We start from the raw sequence: 18,847 nt of genomic DNA on the forward strand, positions 1-18,847 counted from the left end.
AATAACCATTAGCAAAATAAAGTCTGGAGAACTGAGTTGTGCAGGTAATCCAGAGAGCCGGGGCTGTGCTGTGGCCCCTGGCATCCTGACTTCAGCAGAACAATTCTGATCTCTGATGTTTCCAAATGTTTTGCCTGTGTTTGATTTTGTGTAACTACAGGATTAGGGGGAACAGCCCATTCCATAGTCCACCCTAAATACAGCTGTTCTCTGCAGTGTTGTCGTTCATAAACAAGGCGGATGGGGAAAGGAACAGAGGGAGGAAGGACAAACAGCTCTGAGAGTCAAAGCCAGAAACAGGAGAAGAGAAGTTTTAACCCTTGGATTGTTTTTAAGTCCTATTTAGAAGTCTTACATTGATTTTTGTTTCCCCGGAAGTCAGAATAGTCATAGAGCCCCTACCATATGGCCTGTGGACAGCAGCCCCTGTTCCCCACTTCAGTGGGACCTCTAGAAAAGCCAGTTTGTTCCCAGATGGCTTGTTCTCCAGCATTCTTCTCTTCCGGTTGCTCAGTCTGGAAAAGAAACGGTTCTACCAAGAATGTGGATTATCCACGTGCACATCACAATAGGGTAAAAAATCATCTCCACTACATGCAGATAAGCCAGACACCTGGGATGTCTGAGTTTCCCTCTCTGTGCGGCCATGGGCCCCTGTCCTCTGGAGTCCCCCCCCCCCCTCGTCTCTTGTGGATCTTGCTCAGAGTTCTGGATGAAGGGTATTTGTAACGGTCACTCTTCAGCCTTGAACCCACCTTTCCACCTCTTACCCCAGCTAAGCCACTGCCCGCTTTGTACATGTCTCAGAACATAATGGGGCTTTGGGATCAGACTGACCTATCGATTCTATTTTTTTCCATGATGTTTGTAGAACATGATTTTAATATTTTCAACTGTTAATATTCAACAAACAGAATAATTATTTTAAGATATATTTTGTTGCTATGTCTCCTTTTTTATTACTGATTTTAATTAATTTGGATACTGTCTCTGTGCCCTCAAGTTAGTCTGGCTAAGGGTTTATCTAACTTGTTGATTTTCTCAAAGAACCAGCTCCTGGTTTGGTTGATTCCTTGTATAGTTCTTTTTGTTTTTACTTGGTTGGTTAAGAATTGAGAGTTCATCTTGGTAGATTTTTTTCCTTTGACCAGTACGAAGTGTCCTTCCTTATCTCTTTTTTGGTAACTTTTGGTTGATTGATTTTATTTGATATTAGAATGGCTACTTCAGCTTGTTTTTTTGGTACCATTTGCTTAGAAAATTGTTTTCCAACATTTTACTCTGAGGTAGTGTCCCTTTGTCCCTGAGGTGGGTTTCCTGTATACAGCAAAATGCTGGGTCTTGTTTACATATCCAGTCTGTTAGTCTATGTCTTTTTGTTGTTGTTGTTGTTTTGTTCGTTTGTTGGTTTTTTGTTTTGTTTTGTTTTGTTTTTGTTTTTTCAAGACAGGGTTTCTCTGTATAACCCTGGCTGTCCTGGAACTCACTTTGTAGACCAGGCTGGCCTCAAACCCAGAAATCCACCTGTCTCTGCCTCTCAAGTGCTGGGATTAAAGGAGTGCACCACCACCGCCCGGCAGTCTATGTCTTTTTTGGGGGAACTGAGTCCATTGATGTTAAGAGGTATTAAGAAAAAGTAATTGTTGCTTCCTGTTATTTTTGTAGTTAGGGGTGGAATTATGTTTCTGTGGCTATCTTATTTTGGGTTTGTTGAAAGCTTACTTTCTTGCTTTTTCTAAGGTGTAGTTTCCCTCCTTGTGTTCGTGTTTTCCATTTATTATCCTTTGTAGGACTAGATTTGTGGGAAGATATTGTGTAAATTTGGTTTTATCATGGAATATCTTGTTTTCTCCATCTATGGTAATTGAGAGTTTTGCTGTGTATAGTAGTCTGGACTTGCATTTGTGTTCTCTTAGGGTCTGTATGACATCTGCCCAGGATCTTCTAGCTTTCATAGTCTCTGCTGAGAAGTCTGGTGTAATTCTGATAGGTCTGCCTTTATATGTTACTTGACCTTTTTCCCTTACTGCTTTTAATATTCTTTCTTTGTTTTGTGCATTTGGTGTTTTGATTATTATGTGGCGGGAGGAATTTCTTTTCTGGCCCAGTCTATTTGGGGTTCTGTAGGCTTCTTGTATGTTCATGGGCATCTCTTTAGGTTAGGGAAGTTTTTGTCTATAATTTTGTTGAAGATATTTACTGGCCCTTTAAGTTGGGAATCTTCACTCTCTTCTATACCTATTTTCCTTAGGTTTGGTCTTCTCATTGTGTCCTGGATTTCCTGGATGTTTTAGATTAGGCGCTTCATGCTTTTTGCATTTTCTCTGACTGTTGTGTCAATGTTTTCTATGGTATCTTCTGCATTCTTTTATCCCTTGTATTCTGTTGGTGATGCTTGCATCTATGACTCCTGATCGTTTCCCCTAGGTTTTCTAACTCCAGGGTTGTCTCCCTTTGTGATCTCTTTATTGTTTCTATTTCTTTTTTTAGGTCTTGGATGGTTTTGTTCATTTCCTTCACTTGTTTGATTATGTTTTCCTGTAATTCTTTAAGGGTTTTTAGCTGTTTACCTGTGTTCTCCTGTATTTCTTTAAGGGAGTTATTTATGTCCTTTTTAAAGTCCTCTATCACCATCATGAGAAGTGATTTTAGATCTGAATCTTACTTTTCTGGTGTGATGGTGTATCCAGGACTTGCTATGGTGAGAGAATTGGGATCTGATGATGCCAAGTAACCTTGGTTTCTGTTGCTTATGTTTTTTTTTTGTTGTTGTTGTTGTTATTGTTTTTGTTTTGTTTTGTTTTGTTTTGTTTTTTGCTTATGTTCTTATGCTTGCCTCCTGCCATCTGATTATCTCTAGTGTTACCTGTCCTCGATATATCTGACTGGAGCCTGTCCTTCCTGTGATCCTGGTTGTGTCAGAACTCCTCAGAGTTCAGTTGTCTCTGGGATCCTGTGATTCTGAGATTCTGGGTGTGTCAGAGCTCCTGGGAGTCAAGCTGCCTCTGTGACCCTGAGATCCTGGTGTGATCAAGCTCCTGGGATCCTGGGATCCTGGGATCTTGGGATCCTGTGATCCTGTGGTCCTGTGGTCCTGGACATGGTAGAGCACCTGGGAGTGGAGCTTCTTCTGGGTGTTGTGGGACTGGCTATGGAGTTCGAGCCCAAGGTCTGCTCAGGGCACCAGCTCAGACTGGAAGCAACCTGTACCACTGGTCAGGTGGAGTTCTTGGGTGCCTGGATCCCGCTGGTACCAGTTACTCCCAGTGTTTGGGCAGATGTTGTGTCCTCCTCACCACTGATCCTATGATCCTGGGCATGTTAGAGCACTTGTGAATGGAGCTTCCTCTGGGTTTTGTGGGACTGGCTGCAGAGTTCGAGCTCAAGGTCTTCACAGGGCACCGGCCCAGACAGGAAGCTGAAATATCAATTCTGACTTGGCCAGTTACTCTACATTTCTCAAAGTACACCCAGTGCTGGGTGGGCTGGGGTTGGATCTCTGCTGTCACAGAGCCCAAGAACTAGAGTGTCATTGAGGATTTGGTGGCAGCAGCCTTCTAAGAGACAAAATGTGTCATAGGCATTTTGTGGCCTGTCCGCCCCAAATCCATTTTCTCCTCTCTAGAGGGCCATGTGTTCCTAATTATCCTTACTGTTAGGCGTCACCAGTGGGTGTTATTGAAAGCCACCAAGTAGGGCTTTTTGGAAAATAATTTAAAACTGGGCTGACTGCTGGAAAACACATCCACTTGCCTCTTTGTTCTTTCTTTTGATTCTGGCTAGAGTGGAGTTAGTCACTTGTTGGAATTTTGGTAGCTATCATGGATTGTGAGGCAGTTTAGAGGCTAAAGCCTCTTGCTGAGGAAGGCAGGGCAGGCAGACATAAGGCAAAGCAGGCTTCTGGTGACTGTGGCACTTCCTATTAACTTGGGATCGGTATGGCTATGACTAATGTTTAATCTTGATTGTCAACTTGACCAGGTTTAGGAGCAGCTTGGAGACAGCTCCAGGAGTATCTGTAGTGTATTGTCCAGAGATGTTTAACTGAGGTAGGAAGACCCACCCTGGATGTGGGTGGCACCATTCCACTGACTGCAAGCCCAGAATGAATAAAAAGAAGAAAGAGAGATGAACACTAGCATTTACCTCTCTCTGCTCCCTGACCAGTGGCCTCTGGCTCTGTCCACCATGATACAAGGTACCTTTAAACTGCCAGCCAAAACAAACCCCACCTTCCTTAAGTTGATATTGTCAGGTACTTATCACAGCATCCAGAAAATCAATACAATATGGGTGAGAAGGATACAGTGAGCTTCTCCTTTAAGGCCTTTTTGGTTATATTTTCTGTCCTCTGTCAACCCTGAGCCTAACTTACACATATGGACTCATACACTTTTATTGCTGTGAAGAGACACCATGACCAAGGCAACACCCATAAAGGAAAGCATTTAATTGGGGCTGGCTTACAGTTTCAAAGGTTCAGTCCATTATCACCATGGCAGGAACCATGGCAGCATCCAGGCAGGCATGGTGCTAGAGGAGCTGAGAGTTCTACAGTTTGATCTGCAGGCAGCAAGGAGGAGACTAGAATTCCACACTTGGTGAAGCTTGAGTGTAGGATACCCCAAAGCCCGCCCCGCCCCCACAGTGAAGTACTTCTTCTAACAAAGCCAAACCTCCTACACTCTGTGGGCCAAGGATTCAAACAGGTGAGTCTGTGGGGGCCACATCTATGCAGACCACCACTGACTGCAACCATGGGAACCAGCCTATACATTCACATCTTCCAGAAGGAAGGGGCACAGTTGTTGTTGCCCTGGCTCCTGCTCTCTGAGATTTACAACTCTTGGATCATTAAGAAGACTATTTTCACTCCTTTCTTTATCTCTCCATTCAATATGGAGATAAGCCAGAAGTTCAAGAAAATAGATCCTCCTTTCTTTCATCCTTACTGTCTCAGTCTGATTTCTGTGCTACAACAAAAGACCAGAGACTTGGTACTTTGTCGAGAAAAGAGGTGCATGTAACTACAAATTGGGAAGCCAAGAAGTCTAAGATTTGGGGGGTCCCATCTTGTTGAAGCCCCCTTAGCTTCATTACAACATATAGAGAGATGGAAAAGGAACTAGCCACACACTAAAGGAAAATCATGGTGGAGGAGTTGAGCTCTCAGAACTTGCTCCTGAGAGCAAACTGGTTTCCTGTGGAATTCACACTGATGCCTTATGAAGGCCCTGCCTTCAAGGACCTAGTTTCATCCCCCTTAGACTGCAGTAAAGGTTCTGCCACCTCCCAACTCTTCTGTACTGAGGAACAGAGTTTCAGGGCATGAATCCCGGGGGACTCATTCAAACCATACTCCAAAATAGATGGTATTATTTGAAACAAAAGGACCTTAATTGATTTTTTTTTTTTTACTATTGTGTTTACTGTAATACTGGGGATGAAAGCAAAAAAAAAAAAAAAAAAAAAAAAAATCAATTGTGGGTTCTGGGATCTGAACTCAGGTCCTCAAGCGTTCTAGTCCAGTTGCTGTGATAAAACCCAAAAGCAAGCCGGAGAGGAGTGATTTATTTTATCTTACAGGTTGTGGTCCAGGGGAAGCCAAGGCAGACACTGGAAGCAGTAACCATGGAAGAAGGCTGGTTATTGCCTTGCTCCCTCCCCCTGGCTTGCTCAGTTACCTCTCTTATATAGCTCATGCCCATCTGCAGCAGGGGCCTGGGCCATCCTACATCAACTAGCAATTAAGAAAACACTAATAGACACACCTACAGGCCAATGTGATGGAGGCAATTTTTTTCATCGGAGTTTTCAGATGTGTCAAGCTGACAACAAAACTAACTAGGACGTCAGGCTTAGACAGGAAATGCACTTGCACACTTGTGTGACCTCTCCGGGCCCAGGTCTGCTGTACCTACCAGAGATGCTTACACATGGCCCATGGGATGCTTCTTGAGTCTCCAGTTCTGATTTCTAGCCTCCTGAGAAGCAACTTCTCCCATCTCTACTCTCCCTCAGCAACTGTCCTTCCCCCTCATGAAGCATACAGCGGAGTCTCAGGGCACCTCCTGAGACAGGAGATGGGTAAGGATCAGATGTGTCCGCGTCTTCTGTGGGCTTCATACGGGGGACCCTGTTGGTCCCTCCTCTCCCCTGTCATTTTGAAAAGTCCATAACATATCAAATGAGGAGGCTCAGCATTTTCTGTGCTTTCTCTCCTGGTGGGCGTTTTAAGTGGATTGCATGGGAGGGAATGACTCACGTGTGGGTCGGTAATGAAGTTTTGGAAATGAATACCTACGGAAGGATAGAGAAACTGCACGCCCGGCAGCCCTTGAGCATGCTGAGAGCTTATGCGCTGATTCTAGGGAATTACAAGAGCTCTCAATTTAGACTGATTAAAGAAGCAGGGCAGGAAAATATAATATAAAATACATGGCATAGTAATTTGCTTTTTTAAAGGCTCTGCCTCTCCTTTGCCTCCTCTGTGACAGCCGCATACCCGGATGGATGGGCATGCTCAGACATTGCGTTAGCAACACACAACAAGCTACTTCTCTCATCTCTCTGGGATCCCAAGGTGGAGTTCTGGCATAATGACTTAGGTAACGCATTTTTAACAGTAGTCCTTCAGATCTGAAGAGTGCTTTGCCTCCAGTGCATAGGCTGAAATCACTGGCCAGCGTTATGTGCTTTCTCAAAGGCTCTATGGGACCAAGCAGCATGTGTAATTCTGTGTAGCATTGTGAGAAAGTGGGCAGGATGAGAATAAGGTGTGGGCTCATTGGCTGAGGAACAAGATGGCTGGATGGTGCTGGTCCACGTCCTGTCTTTGTCCATCTGGGCTATTGCTGGCAAGGCCTTTGGCATCTGTAGGATGTCACGTGATCATAAAGCCGTTGGAGACCATGACTGCTGTGCCATATGTGTCACTTCCAGCTCTAGCTTCTGTGACAGGACTCATTCCAGTGTGCAAGACTCACCTTCCCCAGACATGCCACAGGTTGAAAAACCCGGGGCCCCCAGAGAAAGTAAAGTATTTACTTGGGGGCCACGGATTTTGCAGAGGAGAAAGCCAGACTGAATCATCCCAGTTCTAGAAACCAGAGAAATGACCCACTATGCTTTTACTTCTCAGTAGGTGTGATTTTTCAATAGTTTAAAAAAAAAAGAAATAATGAATTTTTCAAGCACTAGTCTGACCATTATGATCAGTTAAGTGTGGTAACTTCCCAACATTTAGACTGTAAGCCATTTCTCCAGAAGGGTAGGCTTGGCCCTGGTGGAAGTTCCTGGGGTAGACTTCTATGAGAGGTGTTGTGTGCGCGAGTGTGCACTGGCCTTATACCATAGTGTGGCTCAGAATGGCCTTGATACAGCAGCAGTTAGTAAATCCAGTTATGTTTTGAATGCAAAAACTCACCCACCATTCTCACATTGTTAAGAGAGGGAGGGTATATTCTGATCCAACAGTCACTTGGTCATCTTCTTGGCTAAGTAGCAGAGCAAAAAGATTGGACTTATCCAGGCAGTGGTAACGCACACCTTTAATCCCAACACTTGGGAGGCAGAGGCAGGCGGATTTCTGAGTTCGAGGCCAGCCTGGTCTACAGAGTGAGTTCTAGGACAGCCAGGGCCATACAGAGAAACCCTGTCTCTAAAGCACATAAGTAAATAAATAGGTTAGTAAGTAAGTAAGTAAGTAAATAAATAACTAAATGGTTAGATGTGTGACTACACTGAGGGAGGATGCCTTGACCAAGGGTAGCATATGTGATCAGATCCCAGCAGTCACTGCTGCTCACCATTGCTTCCCCACCCCCACCCCACCGCCCTGAGGACTCAGCATTCTTCACTGCACAACTGCTGGGGGTGTTAATTGTCAACGTCTCACAGCTTATACTGAAGACAGCTGCTGAACTGAGGTCACCGTTGGATACTACCGGCAGCCAGCGCCTGGCCCCTCACTCCACCCGGGATGACTCTGCAAGGCCAGTCAGTTCTGGAGCCCCAGTGGGACATTGACTGGGGCCTGATTATAGTTTGGCATATTCTTGTGGCTAATTCTGCTGCTCTTTCCTCTGCATACTCAATGTGTTGTTCCACTCTCCATCCCAGCAGCAGCTACCCAAGAGCCTGGCCTGCAATATGTCTTCCTTTCTCCCAATCCTGAGATAGCAGGCTCTTTAAAATCCCCACTGATCGTCTTTAATTGCTAACAGCAAGTTTCTTGGCAAGGACTTTGGGGAAAGATCTGAATATGGAGGACCAAGGGTGGCTGTTTGCCAATACTGATCCATGTGGACATATCATTTTCAAAATTGCCTTCCAGGACAAAGTCATGCAAAGGGTAAGTGAGCTGGCAGCCACAGAATGCAGAGAAAAGGATGTGGTGCTGCAAATTAAGAGGAAATCCCACCACATACCAAAGTATTTCAGCCTCCTCCCCAAGTGCTCCCATCTGTCTCATAATGAATAGCGTGTATCAGGAACTAATGGTCACAGACAGCCACATGATCTGTGTTGGGGGTGACACACAGATGCCAAGACTGCTGTCGTGCAAAGGACGTTACAGCTGGATCCTGCTGTCCGACAAAGGTGTTGGGTCTCTGTATTTTTAAGTGCAGGTTCGCAAGCAGGGGAAAAATCTAGCGAAAGCCACGTTGAATGTGCTGTAAGTTTTCTTTCAGCTTAGAGTCATCTGGGAAGAGAAAACTTCACCTGAGACACTGCCTCCACCAGGTTGTCTTATAGGCAAGCCTATGGGAGATGTTTTCTTGATTAATGATTGAAGTCTGAGGGCCTTGCCCACTGCTGGTGGTACCACCCCTCCGCGGGTGGTTCTGGGAGGTTAAAGAGAGAGAGAGAGAGAGAGAGAGAGAGAGAGAGAGAGAGAGAGAGAGAGAAAACAAACAGGAACAAACAATGGGGAGCAAGCCTGTCAGTAAGCAGTGGTCCTCCTTAGCCCCTCCTTCAATTCCTACCTCATGGTCCCTGTCTTGACTTCCCTCAGTGAGGGACTGTGATGTGTCCCTCTAAACAAAGTGTACACTAAACAAATCCTTTCCTTCCCCAGTTGCTGCTTTTGTCCTGTTACTCATCACAGCCACAGAATGCAAACTAGGACACTAGACTTCAGCAGCCGTATCACTTCTGATGGCCAGGAGGATGTTGGGTACAAGTCGTGACGAATTGGCAGAGCTCTGGGATAGAAATCTGTAACTTGATCAAACTTGCTGTAGGTATTGCCCAGTGAATTCAAAAGCCCTTGAGAACGTGAATTTTATTTTATTTTTACAAAGCGTCATGTGTTTTATACATTAACATTGAATTATGTACTCACTTCATTATAGCTTTCCTACACAGCTCTCCAGGGGATGGTGATCCACACAGCACTGTGGCGTTTCCAGCTTGCTTTTCTTCATTAAGAAGATCGTGTGAGGGATAAACCTGACATGAGGCTCGGGGACGCTCTCCGGCTACTGAAATTGGATGTTAACCAGGTCAAAAGACTCCTCCCAGCAAGACTCACTTACCAGCAGGTGTCCCATTGTGTCCCCATGTCTTCCCATTTCCATTTGCACTTAGAAAAGCTTATTAATTTTTTTTATCTTCCCTTAGGAATATCAGCTTGTAAAACATAGCGTGAGAGATGTTTGAAGGATGGCCACCCTCTGTCTGATGCCCTGGAGGAGACCAGAGAGTCCTGCTGGCAGGGAATGAACTACTGCCTCAGGAACAAATAGTGATGGAGAAGAGGCTTGTAGCTCCCATATTCTTATTTCTGTTGAAGGGAAGAATAACTTTAGGGTACCAGTTCTTAGTGAGCAGACCCTCTGAGATTAGTGCAAGGTCTTATTGCTCTTAGGTCCAATACAGCATGACTAGCCACATATCGTTTCTCAGAGCAGCTGAATTCTTTCAGGGGTGGCTCTGCTGTTATACCTCTGTATATTCTTTCTAGGCTGCAATCTGTGGCTCTGCATGCAGTAAATATCCCACAAAGTCTAATTTGGGGAGTATAGCATGTATCAGCACACTGGAGTTGGCTTGGCGTTTCTGCTTCCACTAGGAGGCCAGGAGACTCTTTTTCCTTAAGTACTTTACAATCCTTCAGAATTTTTCACTTTTCCTCTTGGAGGGAGAAAATGGAGCTGGAGACCCTCATGAGGCAGAGCTAATTTGAACTTGGAGAGAATGGGGAATTCCACGGCTTTGGAGAAAGGCACGGGGACGAGAATGCATTTCACATCAAACATTTGGATTCAAGGGGTGGTCTCCATGTGGGGCAAAACTGCAACAGCTTTTGTATGTAACTTAAAGAAAAAAAAAGAACTATTTTCCCGTTCACTGCAAGGAAGCTGCTGGATCCACGTTAGCGGTGAATTAGGCTCCATTCCCCAGCAAAGCTTTCAGGCCACAGTCAAGTACAACACTGAACAGCCCCTACACTGGCTCTGCTCGCAAGTGTGTGCTCAACTTTGGAAGCTAAAACAACTGAAATCAAAACCATATAAAAACAATGTATGGTGTGTATTTCTGTAAGAAACGTGCCCTCAAGTTCTCTATTCAATTTTAAGACCAGTGAGGTCGTAGAAATGTTTCCCAAGAAGCATCTATTTCCCAGGAACACACAGGAGACAGAGTTGGTGTTGCAACTAGTAATAGCAGTGTCTTTACATTTTCATGGTTCATCTCTTATTCAGAGAGCTCAGTGAACCACTAATACTAAACATTGTTAATGTTTTCGCTCTCTCCATTCAGACTTTATGTAGTTTTCTATCAAATTTTGGACTGCATAGCAGCAGACTGGTTTGTTGTTGTTGTTGCTGTTTTAGCTTTCAGTTACTTTTATGAAATATTTGGAGATATGTGACTTATCATGAAAAATGCTTGATTTTGGCTCACAGTTTTGAAGGCTTTGGTCCATATTTAGCTGGCTCATTGCTTTGAGCCTGTGACAAAAGGGCATATCATGGTGAAGATAGATTATAGGCTGTGGCGGGTGCATAGTGGAGCAAAACTGTTCATTTCATGGCCAGGAAGCAAAGAGCAAGAAGAAGAGATTGTGGGTCTTAAATAGTGTTTCTATTGCCTTCAAAGAGACACCACGACCATGGCAACTATTTTTATTGATTCTTTGTAAATTTTGCATTATGTACCCCAATCATAATTTTGCATTATGTCCCATCCCTCCATATCCACCCTTTACCCATGCAACCTTCCTACCTGTCTCAGTTAGGGTTGTATTGCTGTAACCAGACACCATGACCAAGGCAACTCTTAACTGGGGCTGGCTTACAGGTTCAGAGGTTCATTCCATTATCATCAAGGTGGGAACATGGGAGCATCCAGGCAGGCATGGTGCAGGAGGAGCTGAGAGTTCTACATCTTCATCTGAAGGCTGCTAGCCAAATACTGACTTCCGGGCAGCTAGGATGAGCATCTTAAAGCCCACACTTACAGTGACACACCTACTCCAACTAATACTCCTTCTAATAGTGCTACTCCATGGGCTGAGCATATACAAACCATCACACCACCAAAGAAGACAGACAGACAGACGGATGGATGGAGGGAGGGACTCACCATGGAATCTGCACTGTGTCACGGTGTGTTACACAGTATACCCTTTTGGATCACGGCATCTCTTATAAAAGAAAACATTTAATTGGGGCTGGCTTACAGTTTCAGTGGTTTAGTCTGTTATTATCATGGTGGGAAGCATAGTGTCTGTCATTCAGGAAGACATGGTGCTGGAGAAGGATCAAAGAGTTCTACAATTTGATTCACAGGCAGCAGAAGGAGACTGTGGCCACTCTGGGTGTAGCTTGAGCATGAGACTTCAAAGCCCGACCCCACAACGACACACTTCCTTTAGCAATGCCACACTTTCTAACAGCGCCACTCCCTGTGGTCAAGCATTCAAACACATTCGTCTATGAGGGCCATTACCATTCAAGCCACCACATAGGGGTTTCACAATTTCCTTCAAAGACTTGCCCAATGACCTAAAGTCCTTCCCCTTGGTGTTCAACTTTGTTGCTATTGGCCTATTGGATGGAACTCCCACTCAAGGGGCCTTGGCTTTTGAAGCTAGTGGTGGCACTGGCTTTTGTTTGTGAAGCAAAGGCTGGAAGCCTGTGGGTAAACTCTCTGTGAACTTTTTTTTTTTTAAAGCACCTTTCTATTCAGTCAGACATTATTACTTGAGCTAGAGGAAGCATCACCTGACCTTGTCCTTTGTTCTTGGTTTCATGGTAATTGCAGCTCTTGCCCCTCACTGGCAACATCAGTGAAGAGGAGACCAAAGAGCAAGGGAGATCCTATTGTCTGTGTGCTTCTTCTGGGGCTCCACTGGTGATGGGAAAGCATGGGCCTGAGTCTCACTATCTTTATTTGTAAGCAAACATTGCTCTCTTCACTCAACCTGCAGATAACCTGTGGCAAATGAAGTCATTGTAACAACTCTGTAAAAAAGGTGACGCACATTTTGCCTATGTCACCTGTTTTGTGAAGTGCCGTGAACTGTCTGCCACCTCATTTTCTGTCTCAGTTTTGGCCTCTATTTTTGCAGGCTGAGACCTGGCTCCTACTGTCTCCTAACTGAGAGTGTTTAAAATGTTCTATTTCAGCAGTCAGTTTTGAGACCTAAATCAGAGGGGCTGAACCTCGTTCCAGCGTTATAAAGAGGCCAAGAGGAAACTGCTCCCCACAAACCATCTTTAGTACAAAGACCCAGCATATCTGAAGGGCGAATGACTCAAGTTGTCTAGAAAAACTATGGTTGGTGGCGCTACCTCAGAGAGAAGGACTCTTGACCTTGGAGCTGTCGCTGACATTTATTTGGGGTCCAGGGGAAATAAACACATCTTTCATAACTTAAATATGCCCAACTCACTCTAAGCCCGTGGATAGTCACCGCACATCTGATATTCGTAACTAGCCCGTAAGACTTGGCTACTGCTTTATGCTAAGGTTGCGAGTGGTTGCTGGATTCCGTCCTGTAACAAAGATGTTGGCCATGACTGGAAATCCCTGGGAGACTGTGAAGAGCTTCCGCGGGAGGCTGGCTGCTCTTCTCTGTTTGCTTCAGGGCTGCAAAGAAGCAGATGCCAATGGCTGAGGAGTCCCGCTCTGGGCAGGGCACCAGCATAGCCCGCCCTTGTCCCGCGTGTCTTAAGCCTGATCTCCCCACTGCTGCTTTTCATCGTGGGTCCTCAATGCCCTCATTCTCACAGCACACCTTGGTTTAAAAAGCAACAACAACTATAACAACAAAAAACTCCCATAACACTCAGTCATGAGTAAAGTCATGGTTGCTTTGACTCCCAGGACCCTTGATGGATGTAGCTGTTGGGATAAGGAACATCTCTTCTTGGAACAAATCTCCTTCTGAGACATTTTATTTTGTCTTAAACGATTTTTATTTTATGTATATGAGTGTTTGTCTGCATGCTTGTATGAGCACCACGCCCAGTGTGAGAAAGCAAGATGACAGTGTCAGACCCCCTGGAGTTGAAGGCACAGAAGGTTCTGAGTTGACATTTGGTTGCTGGGAAACAAACTGAGACCTCTGCAGGAGCATTAATTGCTCTGAGTCATCTCTTCAGCCACCTCTTGAAGTGTTATTAAAATAAAAACACCTAAAATATTTTTGTTTGAAAAAAAAGTTTTTTAACCTTCGGGTAAAGACAGCAGTGTCTGGAACAGGAGAATCCATTGATAGAGTCGAAATAACCCAAAACAAAACAAAAGAGGGATGGCTATCTTCCCAATGTCTGTGATCTTCTGCAAGAGCCACGTGTCACTTTGAAACCTGATGCTGGTCCCTGAGCCATCCAAGTTAACTGCCTTTGCTTTACATAATCAGCTTGCTGATTGCAGAGCTAATAATAAATATAATTGAAAATCTCTGTGGGATTCTTTGAAGTTTGCTGGTAAATAATGTCTTGTGGAAGAATGGGAGAGTGGGTTGTCCCTGGGGTTCTTTTCAAATAATGCATATCATTTGCAAACGGATGCATATCATCAGTTATGCATTTAGGGTTACCTTGAGAAGTTCCTAGTGTTTATAAAACATAATTACCAACTCTAAATGTTGGCCAAGTAGCCATTGTCGTAACTCCTCAGTATTGGAGAGGAACTGATTGAAGCTATTTTTGTTTTGTTTTGTTTTGTTTTTTCGAGACAGGGTTTCTCTGTATAGCCCTGGCTGTCCTGGAACTCACTTTGTAGACCAGGCTGGCCTTGAACTCAGAAATCCTCCTGCCTCTGCCTCCTGAGTGCTGGGATTAAAGGCGTGCGCACCACCACGCCTGGCTTAAAGCTATATTTTTATTCTTAAATTAACATGTGACCAGATCAAAGTATTCCAATTAGTCAGTCACTGTCGGCCCACTTTACTCCTGACGTTTGAGCCTTCAGGACAGAGGGGGTTTAGCAGAAGCAGCCTCAGGCTGCACAGATTTTCATTCCAGAGCAGGTGTCTGCCTGTGGGCTAACAGTCTTTGGAAATGGTGCAGAGCTACAACAGCTTTCTGGTTTGGATTAGGAAACATATTGATTTCTGCTTTTCTCTATTATTTGTATTGTGAATGGGATTCTGTTTCCTCTCTCTCACTTAAATGCAGTGATCAGGTAAGAGAAATCAGAGCCTGTTCCATCAAAGACCTACTTCCTACACTATGATCAGAATACAAATGGTTTTATTTTTTAAAATTATATATATGTGTATATGTATACATATATGCACATATACATACATATATGTGTGTATATATACATACATGCATATGTGGGTGTGTATACATGTATATATGTACCCCACACACACACACACACATATACACACCCTACTTAAAAACAGAGTCTGGGATAGCTCACAGATGAGAACTTGAGATGGAGTCATGTCACTATGTACATAGAAGGTGGAGTTGCTGTTGCTGCTCCCCAGGGAGCAGCTGGCTGCCCGGCGCTCCATCCAGTGCAATCCCTCACACTCACCTCAGAAACTAAGTTTTCAATCTGCTTAGACGGAGTCAGGGAGGAGAGAAAGAACGTGCAAAGACACCAGCGTGTTCATGGCTTCCAGGAGAACCTAACTGAGACAGGAGGCTTCCCAGCTCATCAGTGGGTGGGGCGGAACCTGAGCAGAGGAAAATGAGCAGAGCGCCAGTCTCCCTCAGAGCTGAGCGAGGCACTTACTGAAGTATCCCTCCTTTATTTACTTTTCTTCTCCTGAAAATGGGCGGATGATGGTGTGGACCGAATCTTAAAAGATGATCAAACTCTCTGGAAAGGTTCTTGTTTGTTTTCAGAGTGAGAGACTCCTACCTATAAAAATGATCAAACAGAAAAAAAATAGTTCAGGGCTGATTTAGACTGTTCAGAGCAGACTGACAGGTGCTCTTTCATTGTTGACTTATTGTTTCAATTAGGTCCTCGTCCAAGCCTCAGATATTTCCTATAAACTAAGACTCCAAAAAAATCAGTTTGACTGTACATTGAGTGCTAATTTCTCTCCCATGGGGCTGTCCTAAAAATATTTGAAACAGCTGTTGTGAAGCCCTTAAGTATTTCTCTCCAGGCTGGATGAGCACAACCCTTCATCGGCGGGACAGACGGAGCTCTTGTCTTAGGTCAGTTCAGAAGATGCGCTCTAATGGGAGATAGTGGGAGTGGAGTGGGGGCTCCCACTGGCATCCGACATGGGGGCGGGGGCATCTGGCAAAATTTGCCACTTCATGTATTCTGCCTACCAAGGCTGTTTAAAGACAGCTGAAGTCCCTATCAGTTATTTTGGGAGACCACATCAGATCATTGGCTCATTTGGAACTTGGAATCTATTAAAAACCGCAAGTCTTTTTCACACATGCTCCTGCTAAGCCACCGTGTGTGTACATCTATATATAGTTATTATCTGTTGAGAGCTTATTATGGGCAAGGCAATGTGCTAAATACTTCTCATCTTTTGCATCTCATTTAGTTCCCACATCAACCCATCGAGGCGGGCGGTAGGTATCCTTAGCAGTGTCACCAACATGCTGAGGAAGGACCGAATGTGTAGGGACTTGAGCAAAGATGTCTGACTCCAAAGCATGTGTGTTTGAATGTCAGGGAATTGTGTGTATGCGTTGATGTTGTCCTTCTCTTACTGGTCTATCCTGAAAGGGGCGTGCAGAGGACCCACCATCAACGAGCAGAACTATTGACTATAAACCCGGTCATGCCCATCCTTTTAGCCTGCTAAGTTCTTTTGGCAATCCTCACTTTATCCACAAAGGATTTCGTCTATCTCCATTGATATTCCCTTCAAATTGTTAGTGTGACCAGGCCCAGAGCAGAGCCCCTCATGCACACCATCGATCACCACTGGTCACCACTCTGGTAGTTCTGAACCCTTGCTACTGGGACTCGGCTTTCATTCCCACCCCCTCCCACCCCCCACCCTTCCATGCATCATAGCAAGTATCTTGCTAAAAATCCTGTGTAGAATTTCTAATGCATGATTCTCATGAGTCTGCCATTATGGACAGAGAGCAGTATTGGCAGCTTGGCGGAACTTGTTCATAGACCATGTGTTGTTTTTAGATGATAATTTCCTATATTAAGGTGGCAGGGGCCAGCCATAACTCTATTCAGATACTGGTTTGGGGCTCATCAAGGTCCCCAATGGTTAGCTCTCGACATTGACCTTTCCTTTGTGAAGATTCATGACCTGCTTAGGTTTTTATTTCCTGTGGCTTTTCTACTTTTCAGAACTCATGAAAGACCAGGTTTCCACAGACAAGTTATTTTTGTAGTTTGGAAGTCTGACTTTTTCTTTTCTTGGCAGAAGGTTTGAACATATTGGGCATACATTTCCATATTTGTCGAACCTTGTCTGGATAAAATAACAAAAAAGATTGAGAGATTGAGAGTCCAGTGGATCTGTAATACTCCATTCAATGATTGGTATTTTATTCTATTTGCTTTTAAAATTTAAATCATAGAGATATCTTTGATCTGTAAGCTGGTGTATAATTACATCATTGATCATAGACCTTACTTCTCAGTTATGATTGCCTAGTTCTCTGTGGTATGCAAGCACACCTATGACGGGGAGTTTATTTATTTATTTTTGTTTTGCAATGTTGGAGATTCAGCCTCCAGTCTCATGAATGCTAAATATTCTCTCTACCACTAGCTACAAACCCCATTGCAGTGACATAATTTTTATTTTTATGAAATGATACGGTAATATAAGATGTATTACAAGCATTCTCTGGAAACAGATTAAGAGGTAGACATCACACAACAGTGTTAGCATACTACACAACTCAGTTGGATGGAGAAAACAAGAGAGTTGCTTCCATTTTTTTTTTTCTGTGACAAATTCTCATTACATCATGGTTCCATTGATTTCTCTACTTTTTTTTTTTTTTTTACATTGTATTTTACATTGTTTAACTTGAATTTGAGGCAATAATAGAAACTGGAAAGAAAACAGTATTCTTCAAATAAAAGCCATCTATATCTGAAGGTGGTTTTATTTCTTTCTTTTCCTAAGAGGTTACCTAGTGGGAGGAAACTTATATGTCATCTTGGCATTGCACAGAGCTGGGGTACCTGGCCTCTTGACGGCTTTCCTTTTGTCTCAGACTGATCTTGATTTACCGCTAAAGCAATGGCTTTGGAATGTTGTCTGTGACTATTCTGTTGGGCATCGTAGTTGCCCCTTATGACCAGGATTTATTGTCTCTTTTGACTTCATGTAATATGCCAGGACTATCAAGCCACCTCCTCCGGAATGACTCAGCTCCCATAGGATAGGATACAGAGCCTTGCATTTTTGGAGATTCTCCATTCTATACCCTGGGCTCATGGTTCGTTCCAGCCTTTGCTTCAAGGTCACCTTGTCCCACTACAGTGGGTTTCATGGCCAGCTCCAAATCCAATGAAGGTGCCAATCAAATCTCTCTGAGTGACCGTGCATTTTCACCTCTACTCCAAGAGTCAAATATAGAACTGCCGTGGTTTGAATCTTCCTATCAAAACTTACTCTGTGATGTATTAAGAGGGTGGGAACTTAATTCAGCCATGTCATTTGAAGATGGGACTTTTGTGAAGCGTCAAAGGGAAATAAGACCTTAAGTGCGGCTATAGTCTGATGGCTTTATCCAAAGAGAAGAGACCTGAGAGACTGTGCTCAGTTGTTCTTTCTATGTGATACCCCGAATCACCTTGGGACCTTGTAGACTTCCCATCAGCAATAAACATTGCACCAGAAGTGGTGAGCCAGTCTTGAATCCTAGCCTTCAAAACCGTGAACTGACTAAACCTTTCCTCATAAGAGACTGGTGCTCAGTCATATCAATAGAAAATAGACAGGCAGAAGCTAAGGTTTAATGTCCTGCTTTCAGTTGTGGGACCGTGAAAGGCAACCTGTTTTGGTTGAGCGAGGCTTGCTCTGGATACCCAGTAGAAAACTCTACAAGGGACGGAACAGTGAGCCACGTTCCCAGAGACAGGTGCCTGACACCACAGAGCCCCCAACTCCATAATTCTGTGACTATCAGTCACACAGACAAAGCCCCAAGCTCCTGGCATTCTAGCTAGATTCCACCCTCAGTGACCTGACAATAGCCAGGTATGCTCTTCCCCACAGCTACCCTGCAACTGTAAGATAGCCCGGCCCACTATAAAAGGGGCTGCTTGGCCCCTTCTCTCTCTCTTAAGCTCTCACCTTTCTTACTCTCATCTCTAGCTCTCCCTTTTCCCCTCCCTTCCCCACTTCTCTCCAAGTGGCCATGGCCAGCCCCTCTCTTTCTTTTACCTTCTCTCTTTCTCTCTGCTTTTCTAC

General features: G+C 44.3%; 2 long non-coding RNA genes across 3 annotated transcripts in view; one reads left to right on the forward strand and one right to left on the reverse strand.

The window, feature by feature from the left end:
• Nucleotides 1-9,362: 9,362 nt before the first annotated feature.
• Nucleotides 9,363-10,335, forward strand: Gm35493. Of its 2 annotated transcripts, none has more exons than XR_382812.1 (2): nucleotides 9,363-9,545; nucleotides 9,625-10,335. It is a non-coding gene; the product is annotated as a predicted gene, 35493 (long non-coding RNA). The 2 variants fall into 2 exon arrangements; XR_382813.1 differs by having other exon boundaries at nucleotides 9,363-9,506.
• Nucleotides 10,336-12,828: 2,493 nt separating this feature from the next.
• Nucleotides 12,829-18,847, reverse strand: part of 2310020H05Rik (RIKEN cDNA 2310020H05 gene) — an 11,394-nt gene continuing 5,375 nt past the window's right edge. Inside the window, exons 4-6 of the long non-coding RNA NR_045495.1 lie at nucleotides 15,234-15,339; nucleotides 15,010-15,151; nucleotides 12,829-13,101 (exon numbers count right to left, since the gene is read on the reverse strand). This is a non-coding gene — a long non-coding RNA (RIKEN cDNA 2310020H05 gene). The remainder of the gene's footprint in view (nucleotides 13,102-15,009; nucleotides 15,152-15,233; nucleotides 15,340-18,847) is intronic.

This window comes from Mus musculus, chromosome 13 (assembly GCF_000001635.26).
Source record: "Mus musculus strain C57BL/6J chromosome 13, GRCm38.p6 C57BL/6J".
Lineage (NCBI taxonomy): Eukaryota > Metazoa > Chordata > Mammalia > Rodentia > Muridae > Mus > Mus musculus.